The sequence below is a fragment of the Cervus canadensis genome, chromosome 21, assembly GCF_019320065.1.
Source record: "Cervus canadensis isolate Bull #8, Minnesota chromosome 21, ASM1932006v1, whole genome shotgun sequence".
Classification (NCBI taxonomy): domain Eukaryota; kingdom Metazoa; phylum Chordata; class Mammalia; order Artiodactyla; family Cervidae; genus Cervus; species Cervus canadensis.
Genome location: NC_057406.1, coordinates 14,339,746 through 14,355,932, shown reverse-complemented (window position 1 = coordinate 14,355,932; position 16,187 = coordinate 14,339,746). Strand labels below are relative to the sequence as shown.

The window sequence follows — 16,187 nt, the reverse complement described above, 5'->3', positions numbered from 1 at the left end:
AATCACTGCAGATGATGACTGCAGCCATGAAATTAAAAAATGCTTGCTCTTTGGAAGAAAAGCTATGACCAACCTAGACAGCATATTAAAAAGCAGAGACATTATTTTGCCAACAAAGACATTACTTTGTCTAGTCAAGGCTATGGTTTTTCCAGTAATCATGTATGGATGTGAGAGTTGGACTATAAAGAAAGCTGAGCGCCAAAGAGTTGATGCTTTTGAACTGTGGAGTTGGAGAAGACTCTTGAGAGTCCCTTGAACTGCAAGGAGATCCAACCAGTCCATCCTAAAAGAAAGTTCTGAATATTCATTGGAAGGACTAATGTTGAAGCTGAAGTTCCAATATTTTGGCCACCTGATGTGAAGAACTGACTCATTGGGAAAGACCCTGATGCTGGGAAAGATTGAAGGTGGGAGAAGAAAGGGAATGACAGAGGATGAGATGGTTGGATGGCATCACTGACTCAATGGACATGAGCTCTGGGAGTGATGGACAGGGAGGCCTGGTGTGCTGCAGTCCATGGGGTCGCAAAGAGTTGGACACGACTAAGCGACTGAACTGAACTGAACTGTGGTGGTTCAGACAGTAAAGCATCTGCCTGTAGTGCAAGAGATTGGATTGGATCAATTGGGTTCAACCCCTAGGTCAGAAAGTATCCCCTGGAGGAAATGGCAATCCACTTCAGTATTATTGCCTAGAGAATCCCATGGACAGAGGAGCCTGGCAGGCTACAGTCCATGGGCTTAGAAAGAGTCAGCCATGACACTTTCACTTTCATAGCCAATTCACAATGTTGTGATAGTTTCAGATAGACAACAAAGGGACTCAGCCATGCATATGCATACATCCATTCTCCCCCAGTCTCCCGTCCCATCCAGGCTGCCACATGACATTGAGAAGAGTTCCTTGTGCTATTCAGTAGGTCCTTGCTGGTGATCCATTTTAAACATAGTAGTGTGTACATGTCCATCCCAAACGCCCTAATTCTCCCTTTCCCCCCTCCTTCCCCTCTGGTAACCATGAGTTCAGTCTCTAAGTCTGTGAGTCTCTCTCTGTTTTATAAATAGGGTCATTTGTATCATTTCTTTTTAGGTTGTGCATATAAGGGATGTCATACGGTATTTCTCTTTCTCTGCCTGACTTCACTCAGTATGACAATCTCTAAGTGCATCTATGTTGCTGCAAATGGCATGATTTCATTCTTTTCAATGGCTGGGTAATACTGCATTATATATACCACGTACCGCGTGTTCTTTATCCATTCCTCTCTGGGTGGACATTTGGTTTGTTTCCACATCTTGGCTACTGTAATCAGTGCTGCAATGAACTGGAAGAGTCACTTCTCGTTGGCATCCCTTCTCCAGCCTGGAAATCCCGTGAGATGATGCTGAACCCTCATTCAATCCCAGAAGGGCTTCCTACATCACCTTCAATGTGTTCCCCCTCGTGTTAGCTCTGAAACTTCTTGTAGCCCCACCAGGCCGCCTCTCTCTCCTTCTTTTTCTTAACTTTTTGTTTCCACCTGTGAGACTGGAGCCTGAGAATGTCTCATTGCTCCTATAGGATGACCAGAGTTAGCAAATAAAAATATAGGATACCTTGTTATATTTGAATTTCAGATAAACAACAAATACATTTTTTAGCATAAGTATGTCCCAAATACTGCCTGGGACATATTTACACTAAAAATCACTAAAAATTATCTTTTTTTTTTTTGAGTTCAAGTGTAGCTGGGAATCCTCCTTTTATCTGGCAAGCCTACCTCCTGGGCTAGAGGAAAGTCATAGGAAAATTTGGGGCAATGTCTTGGGTCCTCCCTAGTGTAGGTAGACCATAACACCCTCTGGCCTTAATGTGCAGGCCCAGAAGACTTCCCGATGTGGAAATAAAGAAAACCAGAGCCAGTGGGAACAAGTGAAGGCTGTGTATTCAGAGCTGGCTAGAGCAGGAATCACTGTATTTTGGCAGCGATTCAAAGGCAGACAGATAGGAAAGCTCCACAGTGGGAAAAGGGAAGGCTTCAGGTATGGCCTGGTTGGAGGCTGTTGACTTGGAGACCATTTTAATAGAAGTGCAACATCCTATGTGATTGGAGAAGGAAGTGGCAACCCACTTTAGTATTCTTGCCTGGAAAATCCCATGGACAGAGAGCCTGGCGGGCTACCGTCTGTGGGGTCGAAAAGAGTTGGACACAACTGAAGCCATGAATTCACGCTATATATTTAAAAATCTAACCCGCACCCTTGCTTCCATTATCTTTAAGCGTTCATAGAGATGAACTCCCACCATATTAATTAGGAATCTGGCTGTGTTTTGACAAATCCAAATAACTTTGTTTTGTAATCTCACACAACCTTTCTACCCTAATATACATACAACATCCTGCTCAGCAGCCCTGAACCAGGTAGAGTCGTCACAACAAAGGGCAAGTTTTTTTTTTTTTTTTTTTTAAAAAAAGGATGGACACCTTCAGCTCCCTGAGAATTTTTCCTCAAACCCTCTCCACCGAGCTTTCTCACACCAGGCTTTCCCCGCCAAAATCTTATTTCATTCAGACGTGACCCAGGACATACAGCACTTCCTCTTGTGCTGCTTAATCAGGAGAGGCAGTCACGAAGGACAAATATTAGCTCTGAACTCTGGGATGACTCATCCTTCCTTTATCCTGGCTGCTAAGCAAATGAACAGACCTTACTCTGGTGTGGAATTTTTTTTAAGATTGCCTTAAAATAAGCCCCCCCACCTGCGAAGACACTCAACCTGCTGTGCAAAAGTGTGTGGGAGGCATTCATATCCTGCACAACTAGGAGGGAATTTTCTCTGAGTATTTTGTCCACAGGATACAGCCCTGCCTAGCCTGAATTAATTAACTAGAGTACCTGATGGATAAATAGTCCCCAAATAGCCTTGCAGAAACTTCAGCGGGTCTTTAACGTTCTTAACTGTTGAGGCATCAGAAAATAAAAACCTCCTCAGTGAAGGAAAGGGTTAAGGGGAGAGATTATAAAGGAGAAACAGCATCTTGCAGGCATAGAGGAGTGTGTGCTCTTGCATGGCCAGTCACTCAGTCGTGTTTGTAACCCCATGGACGGTAGCCTGCCAGGCTCCTCTGTCCATGGGATTTCCCAGGCAAGAATACTGGAGTGGGCTGCCACTTCCTCCTCCAGGGGATCTTCCCAACCCAGGGATAGAACCCACATCTTCTGTATCTCTTGCATTAGCAGGTGGATTCTTTACCACTGCGCCAAGGGTTCTTTGCCACAGTTCCTAGGAAAACCACATTCCAGACACCCATCCAGTTGCAATCTTAAACAGCCCAGCAGACGTTTGCTCCCAACACCCGACATGATCCCAGTTGTACGCTTCCTTTTGCTAGTCCGTTTCTCTCTCTGTGAAGTGGATAGCATTTGTTTTACCCCATCCCTCATTTTTTTCACATCCCTGTTTGGAGGCTGTCAGTGAAACGTGTATTCAGACGCTTCTGGCAGACTTCTGTGTCTCCTACTGGGACAGAAGGGTTATGGATCCCAGCAGCTTTTATTTGCCAGAGTGGCACTTTCCAAGATTTAGAGAAGAGGCAGTTACAAACACCAACAAAGAAAATCATAAATGGAAGCATATACATGTATTTGAAAACAAGTATTCAGACACATGGGGCTCTCCAGGTGGCACCAGTGGTAAAGAACCTGCCTACCAAAGAGGGAGACATAAGAGACGCAAGTTTGATACCTGGGGTGGGAAGATCCCCCTGCAGGTGGCAATGGCAACCCACTCCAGTATTCCTGCCTGGAGAATCCCCAGAACAGAAGAGCCTGGTGGGCTACAGTCCACAGAGTGACTTAGGACACACATTCAGACCTATATGTGTAGTCCTGTCTGCCACTCCACTCACACACACAGAATTATACAACTTTGTAAATACACATGTAGGCACTGATGAACAGAGAGATATATGCAGGGGAATTGTTTGCACATCCATGCTAGAAATCACACAGACCCACTTTCTTGGTAGACATTCTCACTCATTGTCTCCACCCACAAGGTGAGAGATCGAGCCAACCTTGACTTCCTCCACGCTCCCAGCCCTGCTCTTCATCAGAGGTCATGACCACCAGTGGGGCAAGATATGGATCCAAATGCCCACTTATTGAGGTGCTGTTCCAGCTCTGGGGACCATGGAGAGTAAGCCAATCCCTCCTGTGGGGCTCATATCTAGCAGAGGTGGCTCAGTGGTAAAGAACCCACCTGCCAAAGCAGGAGACAGAACAGACGTGGGTTGGGAAGATCTCCTGGGGAAGGCAATGGCAACCCACTCCAGCATTCTTGCCTAGAGAATCCCATGGACAGAGGTACCTACTGGGCTACAGTCCCTGGGGTTGCAAAAGAGCCAGACACAACTGAGCGCCCAGACACACGCATACACCCTTTCTATTGTGTATCTGAAAGGAGGTGTACAAACAGTGACAAATCCACACGAGAAGTGAGTTCAAGAAGCTGAGTCCACTTCTGTCTTCCTGGACTCTGGAACAGAGGTGAGTCTTGTCTTTGCTCATTGAATGAGACTCGGGCCCAGAGGAATCTGCTCAGCCCAGGTGGGATGTGAACCCTCTGTTAGTTTCAGTCCGTGGTCCTGCCCCTTAAGCCGGTTTCTTCCGCTTGCTCCTCAGGTATGTCTGCTGGTAGAAGTTGAAGAAAAGGGTCAAGAGGCGGAGCAAGTACAGGAGGACGGCCATGTTGAACCCGTCGGGGAAGGGGCACTCAGCAAAGAGATTGTAGGAGGAGTGGGCGGCAATGGCCACAAATTGACCCTGGGGAGAGGAGGTACAAGAGGAAAGAGAAGACGGCAGAGGGTGAGAAGCAAAAAACTGGCAGATGCTCCCCTTGACCTTCCTGTCATCCCCTGGGGCTCCCAGGGCTCAGAACAAGGAAGAACTAGGAAGCACCACCCCAGGCATTCCTGCTCATGATGCTAAGAACCTTCCTGACCCCTCTCCTGGTCTGGTCCCCCGTTTTTCCCCATCGCACCCTATCATGTCAACACTGATGACGGCTTCAATCTATCTTGAGCCCCTAAAGGGACAGCTCAGGCAGTCACCTGCAGTTGGCAACAGTGCTCCCCAAACCACAGGGCCCCCCAGTTCCCCAGGGATGGAAAAGTTATCACAGACTCGCAGGACATTAGCCGTCCAAGAGCACCTAGCCCAGCTCCCTCACTTCACTGGAAGATGAGACTGAGGCCGGAATCACTTGCTCCGGGCCTCACATCAGGTCAGGACATCAGGATCAGTTCTAGGATCTGGCAAAATGGTTGCTGAGACCTCGCAAGTTGAGAGGCTAAGGAAGCGATGAGAAGGACTTTTTTGTGGTCAGATTACAAGTCACTGGTGCAGTCGAGAATAGAAGCCGGCGCTCCGCTGAGGCCCCTGGAGCCAGCAGGTCTTTCTCACCAGCTGCAGGACAGTAAGGTGCAGCTTCCACCACGCAGAGGCCGTAGGCAGGGCCCCAGACTGGCCAGTCCATAGTACAGGTGCATGAAGACATGGACCAGAGAGCTCAGCATCCCAACGAAGAAGGCTGCAGGGCAGGGTGGGAAGAAGGAGGGAAGTGAGTGGCTCCGGGCTTGCCTGTGCTCTGGACTCTCTCTTCCAGTTTCAGTCTTCCAAGAAGCCATCTCTGCACACCCCACAGAGACGAGCCCTGGTGTGGCTCTATCACAAGGGGGTCCTGCATGAGCCACTTGAGGTCATGAAGGTGGGCTGTGGGTTACAAGGATGCCAGACGAGGATGCTTACAATGCCTCCTGCCCTCTCTGGGCTGATGGTCTTGAGCATCTCCAGGTGCCTCCTCCCCCACTCCAGGGAGGGCTCCAGGGAGCAACAGAGAGAAAGTGTGAGCAGCGGCCAGGAGTCAGGGCCACAGAGGAGAGGAACCGGGGAGCCGGGCTGCCTGCCTCCCGAGCTGGCACTCCGTCCAGCAGAAGGGGGTGTGCCCCACGAGTCCTGCCCAAGCCCCTCACTCACCTTGACCCCCCGGCATGTATTTGACCCCAGCCCACCAGTTGAAGAGCATGGTGCCATGGTGGTAGACATGCAAGAAGGTGATCTGCTCAGGCTTCTTCCATAATATAAAGAAGACCTGTGGAGGAAGAGAAGGCTCAACTCTGGGGTCATTGCTCCTCCAGACGCCACCTGGGGCCTCAGCTACCAGGGACAGGGTGACTCTGTCTGCTGTGCTGACAGGGAGGCTAAAACTCAAGGGTGATGCCACGGTCAAATGCCTGGACAGCCCCTTCTGTGTGCCTCTGTACGTATAAAAGCTCATAGAAACACTCATAATGGTGTGCGGTTTATACTCATCTCCATTTTATAGACCTCAAAGCCGAGGCTCAGAATTTAAGTAAGTTGTTTGTTGCTGTTGTTCAATCACTAAGTGGTGTCCGACTGTGACCCCATGGACTATGTAGCCTGACAGGTTCTTCTGTCCATGGGATTCTCCAGGTAAGAATACTGGAGTGGGTTGCCATTGCCTTCTCCAGGGGATCGTCCCGACTCTGGAATCAAACCCACATCTCCTGCATTGGCAGGAGTTCTTTACTGCTGAGCCACCAAGCAAGCCCAAGTTGTTCAAGGTTATACATCTAACAGGAGGCCAAGCTGGGATTTTGAACATAACTTGGCTTCAGAGGCTGGGATCTTTCAGTATTAACCTGACCAACCCCCCTACCCTACCCCAGGGCATTGGGTAGAGAACTCAGGTGTCAAACACCCAGCCCAGGACCTAGGGAACCATCAGACAAATTCCCTAAGGTTCTCCACTCAGACTCCACTTTGAGAGAGACTTTATCACCACCCCCAAAACTGTGGCCTCACCCCACCCCCACAAGACTTCTGGATTCACAAGCAAGACTTCTTTTACTTATAACACTTAAGGCTTTTGCTCTCTGATGTCTCTTGCTACATAACAACAGTTTCTAAAGTTTGTTTCTCTTCCCATTTTCTCTTAACCTGGAACCTGGTTGCTAAGGGGGGCAAATGCTTCATCAGTGAGCATCCTTCTTTCTCCAGGTCGTAGGATCGAGGTTTGACTCTGACATCAGCCTCAGGTGTAGCCAACAGGGACTCTGGAGGGAAGCATTTATTCACAGTGCCTTCAAAACCACCCCAGACCTGGCTGACAGAGGTAATTCTCTACAAGCGATAGGCACTCCGGTGTCAAGTAATTCAACGGCCTTTGAGAAGCACCACCAGCACACGCTCGCCATCTGCTGGTCAGGGAAGGAAAGTGCAGTCAGAGTGCTGTCAGGCTGGTGGTACCACTGACCTGGCACCACTGGCTTTGGCTCCAACCTGACGGTCCCTCTGCACCCTCTGCCCCCACAGTGCCCACCTGCCTGCATGAAGATACCGGCTGGCACAGAGAAAAGGAGGATACATGACTTTTAACCAGCACACAGATCACTCAGGGATCTTGTTTGTTGAAAAGCAGATTCTGAACTGGGGTGAGCCATGAATTTCTGCATTTCCAACAAGGTCCCAGTGATGTTCCTGCCATCTCTGGCCCATGGACCATATTTTGAGCAGCAAGACTTGAGTATACCATTCAATCTCCCTTGATTCAACACCCAAATCACTTGTGACTAGCCAAGCCTAGGGTTTTTTTGTTTTGTTTTGTTTTTTACTGCAAGGAAGCCTTTTGTTCTGCTTCCAGTTGAGAGAGCAGCTAAAAAAAATGAAATATTGACCCCTTGGCTACCACACATTCCATGTGTGCCAGGCCAAGGTGTGAACACTTTCACACATCAGCTTGTTCAATCTTCTTCCAATTGTTTCCTTTTATAAAATAGGTGTCATTATCCCCATTTTACTGATAGAAAACTGAGGCCTGTAAAAGGCAGGGAAGCTACCCATGGTCACACAGTGAGGAACTGGCAGAGCTGAGAGTCACACTGAGGTCTTCTGAGCCTGTACTGAGCTGATCTTCACTGAGTCCCATCAGAAGACCCAGGTGACAGCACCTGGTTTTTATGAAGTTCATTCTATGAACCCGCTCTTTATTATAGAGAAGAACAAAATTTGACTACATGTTGGACTTGTTTCGTTAACCTCTTCTTCCCATTGTTTTTTGTTCACTAAAAGGATACTGTCCATACATAATGGCCCACCTTGGGGAACCCTGGCCCTCTGCCTGAATGTTAAACCAAAGTGCCTTTTTTCATGGAGGCATCTGGACCCTGCCCACCTGTGAATGGCTGCAAGAAAGAAGACATTAACACATCCCCTCCACTCCCACTCTCAGGCTGGCCATTCTGGGAGATATTTAAATGCAAGATTAATGACCTTTTTACTTTGTTTCCTCACCCCCTCCTATCTCCCTTCTATAAAAGAACCTGGCATCCAGACCCTTTTATGATGGTTATTTTGAGACATTCCTCTGCCATCTTATCAATCAAAGGCATATTCCTTGCCTCAACACATCTTCTCCCCACTTATCAGCCTGAGGCCTGAGAGCGGCCCGAGTGTAGACTCTGGTAACATCTCCAGGTCAACTTTCCCATTGCCTGTCTTACCCTCATCCCAAGCTTGTTCCGGCTGTAGTCTACTGGCTGGCAGAGGTAGCTGTAGTTAGCCAGGAGCAAAGTGGCCATGAACTAGAAGGAAGAGAATAGGGAAGGATTAAGTCATGATTCCTGCTCCGCCCCACACAGCTAGAGCCTGACTGGTTGAAGGCCCGAGAGGATATTCTGGACACCAGCATCCCTCCCCAGCCCTCACTAACACTTGGTGAACGACTGTCAATGAGGTCAACCCTGAGCTCTGGCTGGCTCAGAGGCTGGCCTTGCATACATCTTGCTGGTCCCCAGTTTTGTTTTGTTTTTAATGTGGGTAAATATGGACCACAAACCCACACTGGGCACCTACTCTGCATGAGACCTTAAGTCAGGAGGGGACATGAAGCCATGTGCACATCAGCCCCGTCCCCAGGAAGCTAAGTGCTCCCCTAAAGATACAGAAAACCATCCTCACTTTCCAGGATGAGTAGGAAACACGAAGTATGCCAGAAGCTGGTAGTGGGCTCACAATGAGGCGGCCATGGGGCCAGCAGAGGGGAGGGTGAGGGACCTGCATGCTGGAAGGAGTGTCTGGACTTCTCCTGATGCCCGGGGCTGCAAGGGGCAGTGGTGGAGGCTTCTACCAGCAGATGGGCAGTCACAGGAGCAGCGACCCAGCAGAATCCATTCATGATTTTTTTTTTTTAACTTTTTGGCCACCTGCCACACAGCATGAAGGATCTTAGTTCCCCAGTCAGGCACTGAACCTGCATTCCCTGTCGTGGAAGTGTGGAATCTTAACCACAGGACTGCCAGGAAAATCCCTCATGAAGGGTCTTGAAGGTTGTTTTAAGAAACTGAAATTTTATCATTTGTCTACTCATGTGACAATGAGTCCAGAATGGTACTAAACACTTCACATTGGACCCTGCTCTGAGCCCCGAGCCACCTCGATGAACCAAATAATATTCCCTAAATGAGAGACTCTTCCTTCTGGTCCTGTCAGCCAAGGGAGCTACAGAGGGCTTCTGAGCAGGAAGCCAACATGGGCACGGCAGGCTTTCAAAGGATCGTGGGGGCAGCGGGGTACTCTGTCACCACAATTAAATGACAAGTTCTCAGACACGTCTCACAAGGTGTCAGCCTCTTCCACATGGTACCAGACGTTCTGAGGGGCCTGTCTTTACCAAGAGAAGTAAGAGACAGCCCTGCCTTGGACGCTCTTGCTATTGGGAGACAGATAACACATCTGGAAGGATCACTGGGTTTGGGGCTCAGAAAAAGGAACTGAGGTTAGCAGAGCCCAGGCAGAAACAGGAGGTGACGGTTTTTAGGTGCAAGTGGAGAACGAATTCCATTCAGGCTCGCCGCTCACTTCCACTTTTTTATTTAAGGAAAATGGGCTTGAGTGATGGAGGTTTGCATCTCCACGATGCTGGGAAAGACTGAAGGAAAAAGGAGAAGAGAGAGGCAGAGGATGAGATGGTTAGGTAGCATCAGTGGACATGAATTTGAGCAAACTCTGGGAGACAATGGAAGACAGAGGAGCCTAGCATGGTGCAGTCCATGGGGTCACAAAGAGTTGGAAATGACTGAGCAACTGAACCACCACAAGGGAAGACATGGCAGCCAAAGATAACCCAGAATTCCAGCCCCTCTGTCCCCGTCAAGGCTTCTCAATTGTCTGCATGGGAATATCATGGTTTTATCCACCCCCTGGCACCCCCAAGAAAGAGACCCTAGGACTGCAGGGTCCCCCACCAGCCTTACCTCATAGAACATGTACCCAGAGAGAGCCACAGGCCCAGGTTGTAGGCGGCGAGGGGTCCTGCCAGACTCGGAGGCTCCCGACTGGACATAAGGCAAGGCCCTGCCACCACCAGGAGGAGGTAGACAGCCAGGAGGAGGGTGACCTGCAGCAGCGAGTGAACCAGGAACCAGGACCCCGTCCTCGGGTCTGGAAAAGCAAGGGGAGGCGGGACGGCCAAGCTGGCCTCCAGGTCCACCCACCACCCGCTCCTCCCTCACCACGCTGGTCACCAGCTCTTCTTCCTCCGAATGTTTGGCATTAGTCTGGGTGGAATAAACATAAGAAAAACGCCATCCGGTGACACCACCTCCTACCTCCATTCTCTAAGGCCCACAAGTATTTATTCCAGAGTCTCTCCAGGGCCCCCGGCCATCGTGAGCACCTAGGAGTAGAAGTGGGGTTTGCATCTCATGTAGACCACCTCCTCTGCCTACTCCCTCCCCTCCCCCACTGCCTGAGGGTCTAGGAACCCAGGACACGGGCTGGGGGGCCCCACTGCTCCGCCCTCGGACACTGGATGACCACCACCCCCACCCCCACCACGGTCCCCTTTGGGGAGAGTCCATGGGCCTTAGCGCGGTTCGGATGTTTACACCTCTGCGGCTCCTCTCGGCAGCGCCCCCTACCGGGCGCCCCCTGATATTACAGGGCCCAGGAGAGGGGCGTGGCTGTCGGGCAGCCCAAGGGGCGGGGCAGAGAGGCGGGACTCGCTGGCTTTCCTTAGTCTTCTCATTCCACCTGCGGGTCTGCTGAGCACCCCAGGCTTCTTTCCCCGCCTCACCAAGCCCAGCCACCCCTAGTCCGTCCAGGGCTTCACTCACCCCGTGGGTCCTCCCGGGCTCCTCCGGTCGGTGCCCGACGTGCTCTGGCTGCTCGCCGGGGGCGTTGAGGTCCGTGATGGGTCCCAGACCGGTCCTTGAGCTCCAGGGTGCAGGGCAGTGCCCCCCACCCACCCTGGCTACAAGCTCTCTACTCCGCCGCACCCCAGCTCTGATCTGTGGTGGTCCCAGCCCAGCACCGCCCCCCCCCCCCCACACACACTCGCGTTCACACTCACTCACTTCCAGGCGCTGAGGCTCCTGTCCTCACCTGACCGGGGACGGGACACTGTCTCAGATCCAGAGAGACAGCAGCAGACAACCCAGGGGAGGGGTTGCTCAGAAGGTAAAGGGCGGCGGCTCCCGGGAGGACGGGGAGGAAGTCAGACGGGTCAGCAGCCCCGCCCTCCCCCCGCAGGGAGACCAGTCCCCTCTTAGGGTCCCACGCCCTGCACCCCACACTCTTCCTAAGAGGCAGGCAGGATGGGGACATCACACCCTCAGGCCTCCCCCCAGGGTAACCACGCCCCCCATCTCAGGTTCACTTCTTCCTCATTCCCCACCCACACGGTGAAGGAATAAGTTTATTTTTTCTGATCTTGCTGGATCCTCCAGCTTCCTCCAGCCTTCTGCTGACCAATGGGCTGGAGGAATATGGGGGCTGGGGTGGGAGTCCCACCTGCCTCTATTGAGAAGCCATTAAGATGGCTGTTTGTCCAAACATCCTCTCTTCAATGCATCCTTTCCCTCCTCTCTCTGTAAGATGCTAAAGAGCCACATGTTTAGAAGCCACAGGGACAGGCTCCGTCCCCCGCCTCGGTGACTCCGGGGCGCCCCAGCCAGGGCCTCAGTTTCACCTCCTGACAAGACCAAGGTCTTGGGAAAGGTTGTGAAAAATCATGTGCACGTAAGCCTTGGATTATCCATGCTCAGGGCCAAGAGGATTAGGAATCTCAAAGAACTAGAAAAAGTAATGGATAATCCCCACCGTGAGGATTTGGTTTAGCCATAGGGCTGGCAGGATGCAGCTTGGTTACATGTCTCCCTACAGACCTGGGTTGCCCCTGCCCTCTCTCCACCTGGGAAAGTTTCCTAGCTGGGCTCCAGCCCAAGGACAAGTCATATGTCTTCCCATGTAAGTCCATGCCATTTCCTACACAATCAAATCAAACGGTTCTGCTGAGACTTCAAGGCTGCCCCGAGTCCATCCAGACCCTCCCGCCCACAGCCCAATGCACTGCTTTGCCATCATTCTAATCTGGTCCCTGCACTTTCCCTGGCAACCCGCACCCACTTCCCATCCTCGGACGGTCAGTTCCGTCTCCACGTTGGTGTTGGTCCTCCTTGTTCGAGGCCAGCCCCTCCTGTGCCACCAGCATCCATCCCCCTTATCCGTCCTCCCTCTCCCATGACAGGCACAGTGGGTACCACAGAGGTTAGTTCGCTAGCTTGGCCGTATAGTGGAAATGTCACTTCCCCGTGGGAAACAGCCATCAGGCTGATGTTGGGAAGATGTAAACACGATGCCAAAGGCTGCCGTCGCCCTCTGTGGGCAGCTCTCACTGGTGTCTTCACAATGCCGGGTGGATAACTTTGCATTTGTCGCTGGAGACCTGTGGGAAGTCCCCTGTAGGGGACCCGAGATGCTGCAGTGCCCACCTAGCCCCTGGGAAGCAGGTGGGATCCAGAGAAGTGGACTGTGACTTTAGGCAGGACCACCTCAGCCCGGTGCCCTTTCTCTGAGCTGGGCACAGCTCTGCCCTGAGGGAGGAGCCTGCTGGTCTCCTGTGATGCCCCCCTCCCCACCCACTTAAGTGCCTCCTTGAGTCTATATAGGTCAAAAAGCTTAGGGGGAAAACTACCATCTAGCCCACAACTGCAAAATAAGGTCTTTACTGATGTCACCGTGGATTCCTTCTGCCCGAAGTAAAACAATAAAAAGCCTAACAACCTCATCCCCTCCTCACCCAGTTACCCCTAGACTCACAGAGCCCTGTCTGCCCTCATAGCGCCTCTGGGGTTATGAGAGGTGAGCAGGATGCCTGCCCGAGGGCAGAGAGCTGGAACTTGTATGGGTAACATGCAGGGAACGGTACACTCACTGTCACATTATAGCTACTCCGTGAGGTCATAGCCATGGGTCACCCACAGTTCTGTACACCACATACACACTAACCAAGACCATCCTCACAACCCAGGAGCTAGGTACGATCAAAAGCCACTTTCCTGGAGGAAACTGCTGAAGCACGGATTGGCTAAGTGACTTGTCCAGGATCACATAGCTCCCAGGGATCAGGGTCAGGGTTCAAATCCAGGCAGTCTGGCTCCAGAGACTTTGCACTTGATAAGTGCATGACACTATTGCTCAGTCATGTCCAACTCTTTTCAACCGCATGGACTGTAGCCCACCAGGCTCCTCTGTCCATGGAATTTCCCAGGCAAGAATACTGGAGTGGGTTGCCATTTTCTTCTCCAGGGGATCTTCCCGACCTAAGGATTGAACCTGAGTCTCCCGCATTGCAGGCGGATTCTTTACTGAAGACCATGGTTTGCTTTATTGGGACGAAAAGAATCAAAGGGTGGCCTTGCCTGACAAGAAGAGGGAATCTTAGCTTATTCAACACAGATTTTCAGAGAACGATGTGCCGGAGGGTGTCAGGAATACATAACTGAATGCAGGCATTTTCGAGCATTTGTTCTGTTCTGCTGGGGATGCAGTGGGCTGCCCGGGGTCAGGGGGACACAGCCTCTAACACCTGGCACTCTGGTGAGTTGGGGGAAGGTGGTAAGAACTTGGTTCTGCTACTTTCCCCAAAGACCCCTGACTATAGGTCAGGTGAATCGAGGCACAATCCTCAACCAGGACTCTGAGCAACTGGTTCCAAACCTGAGGAATATTCCTGGAGACAAGATGAGGGGAAGATGCATGTGTGTGTGCACACGTGTGTGTTGAAGATGATAATCTGCGAGGAACTTTGCACATTTCTGTCTTTGCCTGATCGGCCCTCAGGCTCCAATCACACAGGTCTCTGTCTCTTTTCCTTTCTCCTGTTCTCCCTGCCTCTCCAGAAAAGCCACAGGGCAAGGGCGACAGGACCAGAGGGGAAAAGAAGGCGAGGCTGGACGGCCACCATCGGTCAGGGGGACGGAGGGGCAGGAAGGAGTGAGATGGAGGGAGTCACAGGGGAGGACGCCCCAGAGTGGATGGCGCTGCCTGTCCAGCGGTCGGTGAGCCCTGCCCGGGTCTAAGGGAGCCCGAAGAGTCACCCCCATCCTGCCTGTTCCTCCACGAGAACACAGCTCCGACTCCGCTGCATTCTGGCCTCATTTGCTGCTTCACCCCGGATGCTCGGCTTAGACACTGCAGCACGGGGCGTGTGGATGGGGGGCGGTCTGCACCCTCAGTGGCTCCCCGTCGGGCTGAGTTGAAAGAGCTCATTGTCAGGGTGGCTCCCACCCTTGGATGGGCACCCCCCCCCACCAGCCCACCACTGCAGCAGTTGGCCTTTGTATGGTACGACGCAGGCTGTTGCCAGCGAGGACAATGACATCATTCATTTCACTCATAACAGGATCTGGCGGATCATCATGTAAGGGGCAGTGACAGTCACGCACATCCCGGGAAGGCGTGTGGTCAGCTGCCTCCCAACAGGGCTTCCAGGGGAGGGAGGAGATGAGGTTGCAGCCACCCCTGGGCTGACCCCCATCCCTGGCACAAATGCTCTTTTCAGCCTGTGGCTTCGTGGTGTCATGGCCAGAGCTGCAGACAGAGATCAGGTTGACTCCCTGTGACACGGAGCAGGACCCTACGGTCCCTCCACCCCATGTCCTCCATCTGCCTTTTGTCTGTAGAAAAACTTGAGCCAAAGAATAAGTTAAATCAGACAAGTGAGAAAATGCAGAAGCAAAGGAAAACAGTTAAACATGATGAAATAATAATAGTTTAGTCACTAAGCAAAGTCAAGGACCTTTAGTTTCTCTTCAGCAGCTATAGATAATATTCTGAGCCATACCTTATTATGGACACTGAGACCCCCGCACACACACATACAACGTGGAAAAAGTTAATTACATGATGATCAGACTGTAGATGTTTCCTAAGCTGCCACAATTCCAAGAACTGGCCTCAAAGCAATGGGAACAAATTGATTCTGGAACTGAAAATGAACTGTACTTAAAACAACCAGGATGACTCTGGTCAGACCACGGAAGGACCAATTTCAAGATGACTGTCAGAGCTGACTGTGTTGCTTCTGCTTACAGTCCCTTCCGTCTGCTTGTACACCCCTGAAACTCCCCTTTAAAAGTTTTGCCCACTGATTATTGGTGGGGAGGAGTCAGCCTTTTGACAGGAGTCTGCCCTCCTCACCAGTTGGAGGTCTCTGGAAATAAAACAAATTTTCCTTTCCACCAACCTTGCCTCTTTATTGGCTTTTGAGCAGCAAGCAGCTGGACCCCACTTTCAATAGCACTTGCACAAAGATTCCCTGGATGACCTTGACTTTCCTCTCCTGGTTAGTGGATGAAGCTCCAGATTCCATCAGGCTCACTCCATTTCTGCCTCACTGCTCATCTCACCTTGCATGTCATCTCCCTCACTCACTGGTTTTGTCATGTTAGCAACCTGATCTGGAAATGGAAAAAGGTACTCATAGTCTATCAGTTCCAAGCTCATCTCCAATTAGTACTAAAATTCTCTCTGGTGCATCAATTGATGAATAATAAATAAAATGCAGTTTATCCACACAGTGGATAAAAATGGGTAAAGTGCTTCCTTAAAAAACTAAAAATATTATGAAAACACCATATGATCCAGCAATTCCACTTCTGGATATATATCCAAAGAATACATAAAAGCAAATTTGAAAAGATACATACCCCCCAATGTTCATAGAGCACTATTTGCAATATTGTAGCCAAAAATATGAAACAACTTAGGTGTCCATCAACAGATGAATGGATTAAGATGTGGTGTCTGTATATATAATGGAATACTACTCAGCTGTAAAA

The 16,187-nt window shown here is 50.8% G+C and overlaps 1 pseudogene; it reads right to left on the bottom strand.

Moving 5' to 3' along the window:
- Positions 1 to 1,916: 1,916 nt before the first annotated feature.
- Positions 1,917 to 10,679, bottom strand: LOC122423121 (annotated as a pseudogene).
- Positions 10,680 to 16,187: the final 5,508 nt, after the last annotated feature.